Source organism: Cherax quadricarinatus, chromosome 33, assembly GCF_038502225.1.
Source record: "Cherax quadricarinatus isolate ZL_2023a chromosome 33, ASM3850222v1, whole genome shotgun sequence".
NCBI classification, from domain to species: Eukaryota; Metazoa; Arthropoda; class Malacostraca; order Decapoda; family Parastacidae; genus Cherax; species Cherax quadricarinatus.
Genome location: NC_091324.1, coordinates 26,428,425 through 26,446,763, shown reverse-complemented (window position 1 = coordinate 26,446,763; position 18,339 = coordinate 26,428,425). Strand labels below are relative to the sequence as shown.

At 50.0% G+C, this 18,339-nt stretch overlaps 1 protein-coding gene across 2 annotated transcripts in view; it reads right to left on the bottom strand.

Annotated features, from left to right (window-relative positions):
* ktub (Tub domain-containing protein ktub) overlaps positions 1 to 18,339 on the bottom strand; it is a 435,417-nt gene that overhangs the window by 252,917 nt on the left and 164,161 nt on the right. The window lies entirely within an intron of this gene.

Below are 18,339 nucleotides of genomic sequence, written 5' to 3'. Positions count from 1 at the left end.
AAACAATAAGAATTAGTTAGTTGCAAAACTACTTTTAAAATGAGCTTTAAAAATACACAGATTAATGTAATTTCTCCCTATGAAAATATTTTATATTTTTATGAACGAGACTCGTGTTAAATTAGACAAATTTGTAAGTTTTGACAGTGATAGGCGAAGTTAATACCAGCAGCAGCCAACTGTGAAATATGTAGTATGGGGTCAATGTCAGCACTGCCAGCAACACTCAGATCAGTAATAGTGTTACCAGCAACACTCAGATCAGTAATAGTGTTACCAGCAACACTCAGATCAGTAATAGTGTTACCAGCAACACTCAGATCAGTAATAGTATTACCAGCAACACTCAGATCAGCGTCAGCACTCAAACCAGTGTTAGTACTCACACCACCACTCAGATCTGCGATAGTACTACCAACAACACTGATTCCAGAGTCAGAACTACCGACAACACTCACAATGCGTCAGCCTTGCCAGTAATGCTCAGAACAGCGTTAGTCCTAGCAACAACACTCAGACAACCAATGTCGAATATAAATATATTGGATAAACAGACAGTGACGACTGGATAGACAGACAGTGATTTGATTAGCATACAGTGACTGAATAAACATACAGTGACTGGATAGACAGACAGTGACTGGATAAACAGTGGCTGGATAAACACAGTGACTGGATAAACAGTGACTGGATAGACAGACAGTGACTGGATAGACACAGTGATTGGATAGGCAGGCGCAGTGAGTGACTAACTAGAAGCTAGCTTGTTTGATGTGGCGCCTGACACTGTAGTGTGCGCCTGACGCTTTTGTGTGGCGCCTGACACTGTTGTGTGGCGCCTGACACAGTAATGTGGCGCCTGACACAGTAGTGTGGTGACTGGCACTATGGTGTGGCGCTTGACAGTGTAGTGTGGCTCCTGACATTGTAGTGTGGAGCCTGACACTGTGGCATGACTGCCTCAGCTTTGCCATGCTCGCCAATGTTCGTCTTCATACTGAGAGTAACCAAACTCTCGCCTTTATATTCTTAACATGATGATTGTGACACGCCCAACCCTCGCTGCTGTTGTTGTTGATGCTGCTACTGATGCTGCTGTTGATGATGATGCTGCTGCTGCTAATGATGATGATGATGCTGCTACTGATGCTGCTGTTGATGATGATGCTGCTGCTGCTAATGATGATGATGCTACTGATGCTGCTTCTGATAATGATACTGATTGTACTATGCTGGTGCTGCTACTGCCGATGCTGCTACTACTGCTGCTGTTCCTGTTGCTGCTACTGATGCTCCTGCTGACGATGCTGCTGATGATGCTGTTGATGATGATGCTGCTGATGCTGCTACTGATGCTGATGGTGGTGGTGGTGGTGGTGCTGCTGCTGCTGATGCTGGTGGTGGTGGTGGTGGTGGTGGTGGTGGTGGTGGTGGTGGTGGTGGTGGTGGTGGTGGTGGTGGTGCTGCTGCTGCTGCTGATGCTGGTGGTGGTGGTGGTGGTGGTGGTGCTGCTGCTGCTGCTGCTGTCACTGCTGCCACTGCTGCCACTACTGCAACTACTGCCACTGCTGCCACTACTGCCACTACTGCCACTTCTGCCACTACTGCCACCGCAGCCACTAGTGCCACTACTGCCACTACTGCCACTGCTGCCACTACTGCCACTACTGCCACTACTGCCACTGCTGCCACTGCTGCCACTACTGCCACTACTGCCACTACTGCCACAACTGCCACTACTGCCACTACTGCCACTCCTGCCACTACTGCCACTACTGCCACTACTGCCACTACTGCCACTACTGCCACTACTGCCACTACTGCCACTACTGCCACTGCTGCCACTACTGCCACTACTGCCACTACTGCCACTGCTGCCACTACTGCCACTACTGCCACTACTGCCACAACTGCCACTACTGCCACTCCTGCCACAGCTGCCACTGCTGCCACTACTGCCACTACTGCCACTACTGCCACTACTGTCACTACTGCCACTACTGCCACTGCTGCCACTACTGCCACTACTGCCACTACTGCCACTACTGCCACTGCTGCCACTACTGCCACTACTGCCACTACTGCCACTACTGCCACTGCTGCCACTACTGCCACAACTGCCACTACTGCCACTACTGCCACTCCTGCCACTCCTGCCACTGCTGCCACTACTGCCACTACTGCCACTACTGCCACTACTGCCACTACTGCCACTACTGCCACTGCTGCCACTACTGCCACTACTGCCACTACTGCCACTACTGCCACTGCTGCCACTACTGCCACTACTGCCACTACTGCCACTACTGCCACTACTGCCACTACTGCCACTACTGCCACTACTGCCACTGCTGCCACTACTGCCACTACTGCCACTACTGCCACTGCTGCCACTACTGCCACTACTGCCACTACTGCCACTACTGCCACTACTGCCACTACTGCCACTACTGCCACTACTGCCACTACTGCCACTACTGCCACTACTGCCACTACTGCCACTACTGCCACTACTGCCACTACTGCCACTACTGCCACTACTGCCACTACTGCCACTACTGCCACTACTGCCACTACTGCCACTACTGCCACTGCTGCCACTACTGCCACTACTGCCACTACTGCCACTACTGCCACTACTGCTGCTGTCACAGAATTATTCATCATAAAACAGCACTGCAGCACACATTCTTTTTCATAAAGTAAATAATGTTTTTATACTGTGTGTGTGTGTGTGTGTGTGTGTGTGTGTGTGTGTGTGTGTGTGTGTGTGTGTGTGTATGTGTGTGTGTGTGTGTGTATGTGTATGTGTGTGTGTGTGTGTGTGTGTGTGTGTGTGTGTGTGTGTGTGTGTACTCACCTAGTTGTACTCATCTAGTTGAGGTTGCGGGGGTCGAGTCCGAGCTCCTGGCCCCGCCTCTTCACTGATCGCTACTAGGTCACTCTCCCTGAGCCGTGAGCTTTATCATACCTCTGCTTAAAGCTATGTATGGATCCTGCCTCCACTACATCGCTTCCCAAACTATTCCACTTACTGACTACTCTGTGGCTGAAGAAATACTTCCTAACATCCCTGTGATTCATCTGTGTCTTCAACTTCCAACTGTGTCCCCTTGTTACTGTGTCCAATCTCTGGAACATCCTGTCTTTGTCCACCTTGTCAATTCCTCTCAGTATTTTGTATGTCGTTATCATGTCCCCCCTATCTCTCCTGTCCCCCAGTGTCGTCAGGTTGATTTCCCTTAACCTCTCCTCGTAGGACATACCTCTTAGCTCTGGGACTAGTCTTGTTGCAAACCTTTGCACTTTCTCTAGTTTCTTTACGTGCTTGGCTAGGTGTGGGTTCCAAACTGGTGACGCATACTCCAATATGGGCCTAACGTACACGGTGTACAGGGTCCTGAATGATTCCTTATTAAGATGTCGGAATGCTGTTCTGAGGTTTGCTAGGCGCCCATATGCTGCAGCAGTTATTTGGTTGATGTGCGCTTCAGGAGATGTGCCTGGTGTTATACTCACCCCAAGATCTTTTTCCTTGAGTGAGGTTTATAGTCTCTGGCCCCCTAGACTGTACTCCGTCTGCGGTGTTCTTTGCCCTTCCCCAATCTTCATGACTTTGCACTTGGTGAGATTGAACTCCAGGAGCCAATTGCTGGACCAGGTCTGCAGCCTGTCCAGATCCCTTTGTAGTTCTGCCTGGTCTTCGATCAAGTGAATTCTTCTCATCAACTTCACGTCATCTGCAAACAGGGACACCTCAGAGTCTATTCCTTCCGTCATGTCGTTCACAAATACCAGAAACAGCACTGGTCCTAGGACTGACCCCTGTGGGACCCCGCTGGTCACAGGTGCCCACTGTGTGTGTGTGTGTGTGTGTGTGTGTGTGTGTGTGTGTGTGTGTGTGTGTGTGTGTGTGTGTGTGTGTGTGTGTATGTGTGTGTGTGTGTATGTATGTGTGTGTACTCACCTAATTGTGGTTGCAGGGGTCGAGACTCAGTTCAGGGCCCCGCCTCTTCACTGATCGCTACTAGGTCCTCTCTTTCTCTCTGCTTCCTGAGCTTTGTCATACCTTGTCTTAAAGCTATGTATGGTTCCTGCCTCCACTACATCACTTGCTAGGCTATTCCACTTCCTGACGACTCTGTGACTGAAGAAGTACTTCCTAACATCCCTGTGACTCGTCTGAGTCTTCAGCTTCCAGTTGTGACCCCTTGTTTCTGTGTCCCCTCTCTGGAACATCCAGTCTTTGTCCACCTTATCTATTCCACGCAATATCTTGTAAGTCGTTATCATGTCTGCCCTCACCCTTCTGTTCTCCAGTGTCGTCAGTCCGATTTCCCTCAACCTCAGTCTTGAACGATTCCTTATCAAGGTATCGGAACGCTATTCTCTGGTTTGCCAGGCGCCCATATGCTGCAACAGTTATCTGGTTGATGTGTGTCTCCGGAGACGTGCTCAGTGTTATGGTCACCCCAAGATCTTTCTCCCTGAGTGAGGTTTGCAGTCTTTGTCCACCTAGCCTATACTCTGTCTGCGGTCTTCTTTGCCCTTCCCTTCCCTAATCTTCATGACTTTGCATTTGGCAGGGTTGAATTCGAGAAGTCAGTTTCTGGACCACGTGTCCAGTCTGTCCAGGTCTCTTTGTAGTCCTGCCTGATCCTCATCCGATTTAATGTATGTGTGTGTGTGTGTGTGTGTGTGTATGTGTGTGTGTGTGTGTGTGTGTGTGTATGTGTGTGTGTGTGTGTGTGTACTCACCTAATTGTGTGTGTGTGTGTGTGTTTGTTACAAAAAACGCGATTCTAAAAGCTTAGAGATCTCCAGTGAATACTAGAAAGGATTGCCCTTCTAGCATCCAGCCTGTTACTGGGTTTTCGTAACAAGTAGTCAGTATCCTTGTCCAATTATCCATTAGAATTCATTAAGATTCAATAGTGCTTCAGGATTACAACTGGTAGGCTACTAACTAGAGAAATTAAAATTTAATAAATTTATTAAGTCTAGAGGTATATTATCAAAGTAAATTAAATCAATCACAGTAATGAAAATAATATCAATCTCTCGAGTTCAATATTATTGTGCTGAAAGCACATATCACATTTATAATTCTTACGTACCGTCTGGTACATTAACATTTAATAAGATATTACAAATATGTACAAGTAAGTGTGTATGTGTGTAAGTGCTCTAAGTAGTTCGCTATGTCTCACGACTCTACTAGACTTAAACAAGTGACTGACAAAGTCCTCAAATAAAATAACTTCTTGACTGACTGGCAACCAGAACAGTCTGCTTGAACAATGAAAAGAATGCTAAGCCCAATAGCCATATAACAAGCGACTGCGACACAATCAGGATCAAGGAGATAATATAACGACACTAAGTAGGGACCATCAGCAGATCCTCCACAAAAGTTACAAAACTCCCATACTACTGAATCTAAGTTCAGCATAGGAAAAACCCTGACTGTGACAATACACAGCAACCAGTACAAGTTAAGTCAGGACCTGAGATACTCAGAGTGTCTATGTGACACACAACCTCAGTACAACGTCGAAAATCACTAAGTCTATACAAAGTTCTGTGAACAGAGTTCTACAGAACTAACAAGAATAATGAGACAGACAATCTGTCCAACCACCAAGCGAGTCTAGAGCAGACTGAATACTTCACGAGAGGTGAGGACACCCCCCCCCCCTCGATCACGTGATAGCCCCGTGGACAGCACAGCTCAGAAGCCGGCAGTATAACGAGCGACAAGCGATAATTACAGTAGTTTGACAATAAAGACTTGAACCGAGCACATATTATGTACATCCTAACAACATAAGTCAAATAAGAATATAAATCAATATATTTACGATTTAGCTATTATCGCAAATATAAGCAATATAAAATTATATGAAAAGATAATATACATTATATATATACATAATAATCATTGTAACCCATTCAGGGGTTGCAACAGTGTTTGTGTGTACTCACCTAATTATGTGTGTGTGTGTGTGTGTGTGTGTGTGTGTGTGTGTGTGTGTGTGTGTGTGTGTGTGTGTGTGTGTGTGTGTGTGTGTGTGTGTGTGTGTGTGTGTACTTACCTAATTGTGTGTATATGTGTGTACTCACCTAATTGTGTGTACGTGTGTACTCACCTAATTGTGTGTATGTGTGTGTGTGTGCGCTTGTGTACTCACCTAATTGTGTGTGTGTGTGTGTGTGTGTGTGTGTGTACTCACCTAATTATGTGTGTGTGTATACGTGTGTGTACTCACCTAATTGTGTGTATATGTGTGTATTCACCTAATTGTGTGTACGTGTGTGTGTGTGTGTGTGTGTGTGTACTTATCTAATTGTGTGTGTGTACTCACCTAATTGTGTGTGTGTGTGTACTCACCTAATTATGTGTGTGTGTGTGTGTGTAATATACACTCGGCTTCAAGTAACATACACTCAGTAATTTATAAACTTGATTTAATTAGACACACACACACACACACACACACACACACACACACACACACACACACACACACACACACACACACACACACACACACACACACACACACACACACACACAGCCTCTTACACGCACGGCTCCCAAACCACAGAAATTATATTACGATCCATGCACAAATTAAATAATAAATTAGATTAAACATAAGCAAAATCCAGAAGTTAGGGGAAGAATTTAAGGGGGAAAATAAGTGTGGGTAATGTAGAAAGTCTTTACACATGTACTGGGAGACTTTAAGTGATCATTAAGTAACTGGAATGAGGTACTTATAATGAGTGCCTCATTCCTTACTGAAGACACTCGACTAGCACACACCACTTAACCTATGTAAGACGAGGTTAATGTTGACGATTCCAGACTACCCACTAGACTACCTACCAGACTACTCACTAGACTACCTACCAGACTACTCACTAGACTACCTACCAGACTACTCACTAGACTACCTACCAGACTACTTACTAGACTACCTACCAGACTACTTACTAGACTACCTACCAGACTACCCACTAGACTACCTACCAGACTACTCACTAGACTACCTACCAGACTACTCACTAGACTACCTACCAGACTACTCACTAGACTACCTACCAGACTACTCACTAGACTACCTACCAGACTACCCACTAGACTACCTACCAGACTACTCACTAGACTACCCACCAGACTAGTAGCTACACACTAGGCATCATACAGAGGATCGCAGGATCCAGCACAATACCTTCAGCAACTTGTGTTCTTCCCAGAGTTTCTGACACTCAGGACGTATATGACACTCAGGACGTATATGACACTCAGGACGTATATGACACTCAGGACGTATATGACACTCAGGACGTATATGACACTCAGGACGTAGTTCTTTTCAAAACTAATACCAAGTAAATTATGCCAATATAAATCAGAGTTTTACAGTCACTGATGATTCCTTATCATTTACTCCCGTCCCTAATGCTTCTTTGTCCCTAATGTCCCCTTAATATCTACTCTGGTCCCTGATGCCTCCTTACTGTATACTCTTGTCCCTGATGAGCCCTTACTATCTACTCTGGTTCCTGATGTCCCTTTTACCATCTACTCTGCCCTGCTACGCCCCTGACGCGTCATTAGCAGACGGAGGATCGAGCCTCGACTAGTCGTTGCTCTGAGTGACTCACACGGGATTAAAGCTTCACATAAAATAGTGTGTTATTGCCAGCTGGCTGCCCACCAGCCACTATAACACTCCCACCTGGCTGCCAGCTGGCTGCCCACCAGCCACTATAACACTCCCACCTGGCTGCCAGCTGGCTGCCCACCAGCCACTATAACACTCCCACCTGGCTGCCAGCTGGCTGCCCACCAGCCACTATAACACTCCCACCTGGCTGCCAGCTGGCTGCCAAGCCTCCCACCAGCACCATAACACTCCCACCTGGCCGCCAAGTCTCCCACCAGCACCATAGCCCCCACCTGGCTGCCAGCCAGCGCCATAACCCCCAGCTGGCTGCCCAACCAGCACCATAACCCCCACCTGGCTGCCCACCAGCACCGTAACACTCCCACTTGACTCCCACAAGGTGCATAAGAGAGAACACTATAGAGCACCACCATCACAATGGAGCACACCACCACAGTAGAGCACCACCACCACAGTGGAGCACCACACCACCACAGTAGAGCACCACCACAGCAGAGCACCACCACCACAATGGAGCACCACACCACCACAGTAGAGCACCACCACCACAATGGAGCACCACACCACTACAGCAGAGCACCACCACAGTAGAGCACCACCACCACCACAGTGGTGGTGGTGGTGCTTCACCCTCACACTAATATATTCTATTCTAAAAATATTTATAGCATATATTAGCCTTTATTAAAAAATAGTCTGTATTTGCTAAGCAAATGCTAAATTATAGGCTGATTTCTATTGATGAACACAATAATTGATACAAATATATTTGACGATCCCGTTGTGTTCTGTTAACAGATGCCGTTAACATATGCTGTTAACGTCTTCTGTAGATTAATGGGCTAACACAAATTTATTGTGTGAGGGAGGGTAAGTAGATGTTGTGAAGGAAGATAACTTCATATATTCTCGTCTGATGGAGCGATTTTCTACTTTATGCACACAATGATTGAATTTTGTGCGATGTTTGAGAAACACAAAGAAGACAATAAGAAAGAAGAAGGAAAAGAAGGGGAGATAGACACACTTAGGATCAATCTTGTATACACTCTAACTCCACCGCTTCTGCATTTCTGTATATATGAATACATAGATATATGTAGAGAAAGAGCGCAGTCAGCAGGATTCCAACCCACGTCAGGGGAGGCTGGCAAGGTTCCCCAAGTGACTGCGTAGGGTTGGTAGAGTAGGTGTTGTGGGGGTAGGGTAGGTGTTGTGATGGTAGGGTGGGTTTTGTGAGGGTAGGGTGGCTGTTGTGGGGGTAGGGTGGGTGTTGTGGGGGATAGGGTGGGTATGCTGACAGTGTTACCACACTTATAAACATTGATCAAGTTTCTCAGTGTTGTTTCTTACAATAGCTGCTGGCGGTGTTACCAACGGTCTGTTAATTACACCACTGCTGCTCGAACACTAATTACCCAACTGCAATGTTTGTTTTTGAGATCCCCAGTGACTGCCTCTCTCTGAGGTCGCCAGTGACTCTGCTCTTGTATCTAAGGTCCTTAGTGACTCTCTCTAAGGTCCCTAGTGACTGCTTGTATCTAAGTTACTCAGTGACTCTTTTTAAGGTCTCCAGTGACTGCTTGTATCTAAGTTACTCAGTGACTCTTTTTGTCTCCAGTGACTCTGCTTGTATATAAGTTACTTAGTGACTCTTTTTAAGGTCCCCAGTGATTCTGCTTGTATCTAAGTTACTTAACGACTCTCTCTAAGGTCCCCAGTGACTGTTTTAAGTGACTGAGATAAAACTACGAATGCTGTTGTACCGTTGTGTTGACAACAGTATCAGCTAAGGTGAAGACCTCACCTGAAGAATACAAATACAACAGCGAGTGTGGTTAATGTTACAATCTTTGCTCCCACTCAGTGTGTCTTCCTCTCCCATCTCATGCCCTCCCATCTCCCTTTCCCCTCCCTCCCACGGTGGTTGCTGTGGTAGGCAGCCTTACTAATCCACCAAGTAGATAGCTAGCTTGTTAATCAAGTTAATAGCTTATTGGAGTTCTGTGAGAGAGAATTAAGTGCGCGCTCTTGAAGTTCACATGACCACCAGCAAGGTCTTATTGAGCTCTACACGAGTTACCCTTCACTCACTGTCCTTACTTAGTGTCCCCATTCGGTGTCCTCACTCAGTGTCCTCACTCAGTGTCCTCACTCAGTGTCCCCACTCACTGTCCTTAGTGTCCTCACTCAGTGTCCTCACTCAGTGTCCCCACTCAGTGTCCTCACTCAGTGTCCTCACTCAATGTCCTCACTCAGTGTCCCCACTCAGTGTCCTCATTGTCCCCACTCACTGTCCTTAGTGTCCTCATTCAGTGTCTCCACTCCGTGAGTGTCTCCACTCCCCGAGTGTCTCCACTCCGTGAGTATCTCCACTCCCCGAGTGTCTCCACTCCGTGAGTGTCTCCACTCCGTGAGTGTCTCCACTCCCCGAGTGTCTCCACTCCGTGAGTATCTCCACTCCCCGAGTGTCTCCACTCCGTGAGTGTCTCCACTCCGTGAGTGTCTCCACTCCGTGAGTGTCTCCACTCCCCGAGTGTCTCCACTCCGTGAGTATCTCCACTCCCCGAGTGTCTCCACTCCGTGAGTGTCTCCACTCCCCGAGTGTCTCCACTCCGTGAGTATCTCCACTCCCCGAGTGTCTCCACTCCGTGAGTATCTCCACTCCCCGAGTGTCTCCACTCCGTGAGTATCTCCACTCCCCGAGTGTCTCCACTCCGTGAGTGTCTCCACTCTCCCTGAGTGCCTCCACTCCGTGTCTCCACTCCCCGAGTGTCTCCACTCCGTGAGTATCTCCACTCCCCGAGTGTCTCCACTCCGTGAGTGTCTCCACTCTCCCTGAGTGCCTCCACTCCGTGTCTCCACTCCCCGAGTGTATCCACTCCGTGAGTATCTCCACTCCCCGAGTGTCTCCACTCCGTGAGTATCTCCACTCCCCGAGTGTCTCCACTCCGTGAGTGTCTCCACTCACCCTGAGTGCCTCCACTCCGTGAGTGTCTCCACTCCCCGAGTGTATCCACTCCGTGAGTGTCTCCACTCCCCGAGTGTCTCCACTCCCCGAGTGTCTCCACTCCCCGAGTGTCTCCACTCCGTAAGTGTCTCCACTCTCCCTGAGTGCATCCACTCCGTGTCTCCACTCTCCCTGAGTGCCTCCACTCCGTGAGTGTCTCCACTCCCCGAGTGTATTCACTCCGGGAGTATCTCCACTCCCCGAGTGTCTCCATTCCGTGAGTGTCTCCACTCTCCCTGAGTGCCTCCACTCCGTGAGTGTCTCCACTCCCCGAGTGTATCCACTCCGTGAGTGTCTCCACTCTCCCCGAGTGCCTCCACTCCGTGAGTGTCTCCACTCCCCGAGTGTATCCACTCCGTGAGTGTCTCCACTCTCCCTGAGTGCATCCACTCCGTGAGTGTCTCCACTCTCCCTGAGTGCCTACACTCCGTGAGTGTCTCCACTCCCCGAGTGTATCCACTCCGTGAGTATCTCCACTCCCCGAGTGTCTCCACTCCGTGAGTGTCTCCACTCTCCCTGAATGCCTCCACTCCGTGAGTGTCTCCACTCCCTGAGTGCCTCCACTCCCCGAGTGCCTCCACTCCGTGAGTGTCTCCACTCCCCGAGTGTATCCACTCCGTGAGTATCTCCACTCCCGGAGTGTCTCCACTCCGTGAGTGTCTCCACTCCGTGAGTGTCTCCACTCTCCCTGAGTGCCTCCACTCCGTGAGTGTCTCCACTCCCCGAGTGTATCCACTCCGTGAGTATCTCCACTCCCCGAGTGTCTCCACTCCGTGAGTGTCTCCACTCTCCCTGAGTGCCTCCACTCCGTGAGTGTCTCCACTCCCTGAGTGCCTCCACTCCCCGAGTGCCTCCACTCCCTGAGTGTCTCCACTCCCTGAGTGCCTCCACTCCCCGAGTGCCTCCACTCCATGAGTGCCTCCACTCCGTGAGTGCCTCCACTCCCCGAGTGTATCCACTCCGTGAGTATCTCCACTCCCCGAGTGTATCCACTCCGTGAGCATCTCCACTCCGTGAGTATCTCCACTCCCCGAGTGCCTCCACTCCGTGAGTGTCTCCACTCACCCTGAGTGCCTCCACTCTGTGAGTGTCTCCACTCCCCGAGTGTATCCACTCCGTGAGTATCTCCACTCCCCGAGTGTCTCCAGTCCGTGAGTGTCTCCACTCTTCCTGAGTGCATCCACTCCGTGAGTGTCTCCACTCTCCCTGAGTGCCTCCACTCCGTGAGTGTCTCCACTCCCCGAGTGTATCCACTCCGTGAGTATCTCCACTCCCCGAGTGTCTCCACTCCGTGAGTGTCTCCACTCTCCCTGAGTGCCTCCACTCCGTGAGTGTCTTCACTCCCCGAGTGTATCCACTCCGTGAGTATCTCCACTCCCCGAGTGTCTCCACTCCGTGAGTATCTCCACTCCCCGAGTGTCTCCACTCCGTGAGTGTCTCCACTCACCCTGAGTGCCTCCACTCCGTGAGTGTCTCCACTCCCCGAGTGTATCCACTCCGTGAGTGTCTCCACTCCCCGAGTATCTCCACTCCGTGAGTGTCTCCACTCTCCCTGAGTGCATCCACTCCGTGAGTGTCTCCACTCTCCCTGAGTGCCTCCACTCCGTGAGTGTCTCCACTCCCCGAGTGTATCCACTCCGGGAGTATCTCCACTCCCCGAGTGTCTCCACTCCGTGAGTGTCTCCACTCTCCCTGAGTGCCTCCACTCCAAGAGTGTCTCCACTCCCCGAGTGGATCCACTCCGTGAGTGTCTCCACTTCCCGAGTGTCTCCACTCCGTGAGTGTCTCCACTCTCCCTGAGTGCATCCGCTCCGTGAGTGTCTCCACTCTCCCTGAGTGCCTCCACTCCGTGAGTGTCTCCACTCCCCGAGTGTATCCACTCCGTGAGTATCTCCACTCCCCGAGTGCCTCCACTCCGTGAGTGTCTCCACTCTCCCTGAGTGCCTCCACTCCGTGAGTGTCTCCACTCCCTGAGTGCCTCCACTCCCCGAGTGCCTCCACTCCGTGAGTGTCTCTACTCCCTGAGTGCCTCCACTCCCCGAGTGCCTCCACTCCGTGAGTGCCTCCACTCCCCGAGTGTATTCACTCCGTGAGTATCTCCACTCCCCGAGTGTCTCCACTCCGTGAGCATCTCCACTCCCCGAGTGTCTCCACTCCGTGAGTGTCTCCACTCCCTGAGTGCCTCCACTCCCCGAGTGCCTCCACTCCGTGAGTGTCTCCACTCCCTGAGTGCCTCCACTCCCCGAGTGCCTCCACTCCTTGAGTGCCTCCACTCCGTGAGTGCCTCCACTCCCGAGTGTATCCACTCCGTGAGTATCTCCACTCCCTGAGTGTCTCCACTCCGTGAGTATCTCCACTCCGTGAGTGTCTCCACTCCCCGAGTGTATCCACTCCGTGAGTATCTCCACTCCCCGAGTGTCTCCACTCCCCGAGTGTCTCCACTCCGTGAGTGTCTCCACTCCCCGAGTGTATCCACTCAGTGAGTATCTCCACTCCCCGAGTGTCTCCACTCCCTGAGTGCCTCCACTCCGTGAGTGCCTCCACTCCCTGAGTGCCTCCACTCCGTGAGTGCCTCCACTCCCCGAGTGCCTCCACTCCCTGAGTGCCTCCACTCCCTGAGTGCCTCCACTCCCGAGTGCCTCCACTCCCTGAGTGCCTCCACTCCCTGAGTGCCTCCACTCCCTGAGTGCCTCCACTCCCTGAGTGCCTCCACTTCCTGAGTGCCTCCACTCCCTGAGTGCCTCCACTCCCTGAGTGCCTCCACTTCCTGAGTGCCTCCACTCCCTGAGTGCCTCCACTCCCTGAGTGCCTCCACTCCCTGAGTGCCTCCACTCCCTGAGTGCCTCCACTCCCTGAGTGCCTCCACTCCCCGAGTGCCTCCACTCCCTGAGTGCCTCCACTCCCGAGTGCCTCCACTCCGTGAGTGCCTCCACTCCGTGAGTGCCTCCACTCCCTGAGTGCCTCCACTCCCTGAGTGCCTCCACTTCCTGAGTGCCGAGTGCCTCCACTCCCTGAGTGCCTCCACTCCCTGAGTGCCTCCACTCCCTGAGTGCCTCCACTCCGTGAGTGCCTCCACTCCCTGAGTGCCTCCACTCCCTGAGTGCCTCCACTCCCTGAGTGCCTCCACTCCGTGAGTGCCTCCACTCCCTGAGTGCCTCCACTCCCTGAGTGCCTCCACTCCCTGAGTGCCTCCACTCCCTGAGTGCCTCCACTCCCTGAGTGCCTCCACTCCCTGAGTGCCTCCACTCCCTGAGTGCCTCCACTCCCTGAGTGCCTCCACTCCCCGAGTGCCTCCACTCCCCGAGTGCCTCCACTCCCGAGTGCCTCCACTCCGTGAGTGCCTCCACTCCGTGAGTGCCTCCACTTCCTGAGTGCCTCCACTCCCTGAGTGCCTCCACTCCCTGAGTGCCTCCACTCCCTGAGTGCCTCCACTCCGTGAGTGCCTCCACTCCCTGAGTGCCTCCACTCCCTGAGTGCCTCCACTCCCTGAGTGCCTCCACTCCCTGAGTGCCTTCACTCCCTGAGTGCCTCCACTCCCTGAGTGCCTCCACTCCCTGAGTGCCTCCACTCCCTGAGTGCCTCCACTCCCTGAGTGCCTCCACTCCCCGAGTGCCTCCACTCCCCGAGTGCCTCCACTCCCGAGTGCCTCCACTCCGTGAGTGCCTCCACTCCGTGAGTGCCTCAACTTCCTGAGTGCCTCCACTCCCTGAGTGCCTCCACTCCCTGAGTGCCTCCACTCCCTGAGTGCCTCCACTCCCTGAGTGCCTCCACTCCGTGAGTGCCTCCACTCCCTGAGTGCCTCCACTCCGTGAGTGCCTCCACTCCCTGAGTGCCTCCACTCCCTGAGTGCCTCCACTCCCTGAGTGCCTCCACTCCCTGAGTGCCTCCACTCCCTGAGTGCCTCCACTCCCTGAGTGCCGAGTGCCTCCACTCCCTGAGTGCCTCCACTCCCTGAGTGCCTCCACTCCCTTAATAACTCTCACGTTGCGGCTCCATAACACCAAATACTTACAATAAAAATAAAAATAATAATAAATAATGAATATTAGTAAGAGTTACAAAAAATTATTGATAATTTTCAAGAGGTAAGTGAAATAAAGTGATGTGAGTGAGACAAACCCACAAGGACGAAATAAAACTGAAGATGACTACAGTATATGAAGAAGGTCTGAGCAGGAAGGTGAAATATATCAGACTGGTTGGTTGGTGTACAGGTTCAGGGATCATTAAGGCCGCCTTAACCTCTTCACCGGCCTCACCAACACTTTAATACCTCTAAAATAGTGTTTATAGTATACTCTTAGCATATATACACAGATATATACCTCTCTATATATTCTTTCTTTTCTCTTCTTTTTCCCTCTTCTTGTGAGATTCATCTTTACTGGTAGTTCTGTTTACTCCATTTTGTTTTATTTTGTCGTAATATTTTACTTGACCGGGAAAAATTATAATAACAAAATTGGTATAACAAATTTTCCCATATCATCCACTATGTCAAAATTAATTAATTAATATTAAATATAATGTGTATATTTTTCAAGCGGTCAGAGAGCAGACTGAGCCATGACTGCTTTATTAACAACCCACTCTTTACCCTGTGTGTACTTACCTATTTGTGGTTGTAGGGGTCGAGTCATAGCTCCTGGTCCAGCCTCTTTGCTGATTGCTACTAGGTCCTCTCTCTCCCTGCCCCATGAGCTTTATCATACCTCGCCTTAAAACTATGTATGGTTCCCGCCTCCACTACGTCACTTTCTAGGCTATTCCATGGCCTGACTACTCTATGACTGAAGAAATACTTCCTAACATCCCTTTGATTCATCTGAGTCTTCAACTTCCAATTGTGACCTCTTGTGTCTGTGTCCCATCTCTGGAACATCTTTGTCCACCTTGTCTATTCCGCGCAGTATTTTATATGTCGTTATCATGTCTCCCCTGACCCTCCTGTCCTCCAGTGTCGTCAGGCCGATTTCCCTCAACCTTTCTTCGTAGGACAATCCCCGTAGCTCTGGGACTAGTCTTGTTGCAAACCTTTGCACTTTCTCTAATTTCTTGACGTGCTTGACTAGGTGTGGATTCCAAACTGGTGCTGCATACTCCAGTATGGGCCTGACGTAGATGGTATACAGAGTCTTAAACGAATCCTTACTGAGGTATCGGAACGCTATCCATAGGTTTGCCAGGCGCCCGTATGCTGCAGCAGTTATCTGATTGATGTGCGCCTCATGAGATATGCTCGGTGTTATACTCACCCCCAGATCTTTTTCCTTGAGTGAGGTTTGCAGTCTTTGGCCATCTAAACTATATTGTGTCTGCGGTCTTCTTTGCCCTTCCCCAATCTTCATGGCTTTGCATTTGGCAGGGTTAAACTCAAGGAGCCAGTTGCTGGACCAGGCTTGTAGCCTGTCCAGGTCTCTTTGTAGTCCTGCCTGATCCTCATCCGATTTGATTCTTCTCATTAACTTCACATCATCTGCAAACAAGGACACTTCTGAGTCTATCCCTCCCGTTTTGTCGTTCACATATACCAAGAACAGCGCAGGTCCTAGGACTGACCCCTGTGGAACCCCGCTTGTCACAGGCGCCCACTCTGACACCTCGTAACATACCATGCCTCCCTGTCAGGTATTCTCTGATCCATTGCAGTGTCTTTCCTGTTATGTGTGCCTGATCCTCTAGCTTTTGCTGTAACCTCTTGTGAGAAACTGCATCGAAGGCCTTCTTGCAGTCCAAAAAAATGCAGTCGATCCACCCCTCTCTCTCTTGTCTTACTTCTGTCGCCTTGTCATAAAACTCTAGTAGGATTGTGACACAGGATTTTCCTTCCCTGAAACCATGCTGGTTGTCAATTATACACTTGTTTATTTCCAGGTGCTCCACCACTCTCCTCCTGATGATCTTCTCCATGACCTTGCATACTATACACGTTAGTGATACAGGTCTGTAGTTTAGTGCCTCATGTCTGTCTCCCTTTTTAAAAATTGGGACTACATTTGCCATCTTCCATACCTCGGGGAGTTGCCCAGTTTCAAATGATGTGTTGAAGATCTTTGTTAATGGTACACACAATATCTCTGCTCCCTCTTTAAGGACCCACGGAGAGATGTTGTCTGGTCCCACCGCCTTTGAGGTGTCAAGTTCGCATAGCAGCTTCTTCACCTCCTCCTTGGTTATATGTACCTCATCCAGCACTTGCTGGTGTACCCTCCTGTTCTGATTTCCTGGAGTCCTACTGGTTTCCACTGTAAATACTTCTTTAAATCTCGTGTTGAGCTCCTGACATACCTCCGGGTCGTTTCTTGTGAATTCCCCATCACCCTTCCTCAGTCTGATTACCTGGTCCTTGACTGTTGTTTTCCTCCTGATGGGGCTGTACAACAGCTTCGGGTCAGTCTTGACTTTCGATGCTATGTCATTTTCATATTGTCGCTGAGCCTCCCTTCTTATCTGTGCATATTCGTTTCTGGCTCTTCGGCTAATCTCTTTATTTTCCTGAGTTCTCTGTCCTCTGTACCTTTTCCATTCTCTAGTACACCTAGTTTTTGCCTCCCTACACCTTTGGGTGAACCAAGGACTCGTTCTGTTCTTCCCATTATTTCTGTTTTCCTTGGGAACAAACCTATCCTCTGCCTCCTTGCATTTTGTTGCCACATAGTCCATCATTTCTTGTACTGGTTTTCCTGTCAGTTCCCTCTCCCACTGAATGTCTTGAAGGAAGTTCCTCATGCCTGAGTAGTTCCTTCTTTTGTAGTTTGGTTTTTCCCAGCCTATTCCTTCTACTCTCTCCACTTGGAGCTCAACTATGTAGTCGAAGCACAGAACCACATGATCACTAGCTCCCAGGGGCCTTTCATACATGACATCCTCGATGTCCGAACTACTCAAGGTGAATACAAGGTCCAGTCTTGTTGGTTCATCCTCTCCTCTCTCTCTGGTAGTGTCTCTAATATGTTGATGCATGAGGTTTTCCAGTACCACATCCATCATCTTGGCTCTCCATGCTTCGGGACCCCCATGGGGCTCCAGGTTTTCCCAGTCAATCTCTGTGAGTAAAATCACCCATAACTAGTAACTTTGCTCCCCCCATGTGTGCTCTCCTGGCCACCTCGGCTAGTGTGTCCACCATTGCTCTGTTGCTCTTATCGTATTCTTCTCTGGCCTCCTGCAGTTCTGTGGTGGGTTGTACATTACTGCAATTATCACCTTATATCCCTCAGACTGGATTGTTCCTACTAAGTAGTCCCTTTCGCCCGTGTGTGTGTGTGTGTGTGTGTGTGTGTGTGTGTGTGTGTGTGTGTGTGTGTGTGTGTGTGTGTGTGTGTGTGTGTGTGTGTGTGTGTGTGTGTGTGTGTGTGTGTGTGTGTGTGTGTGTGTGTGTGTTTGTGTGTGTGTGTGTACTCACCTAGTTGAGGTTGCGGGGGTCGAGTCCGAGCTCCTGGCCCCGCCTCTTCACTGATCGCTACTAGGTCACTCTCCCTGAGCCGTGAGCTTTATCATACCTCTGCTTAAAGCTATGTATGGATCCTGCCTCCACTACATCGCTTCCCAAACTATTCCACTTACTGACTACTCTGTGGCTGAAGAAATACTTCCTAACATCCCTGTGATTCATCTGTGTCTTCAGCTTCC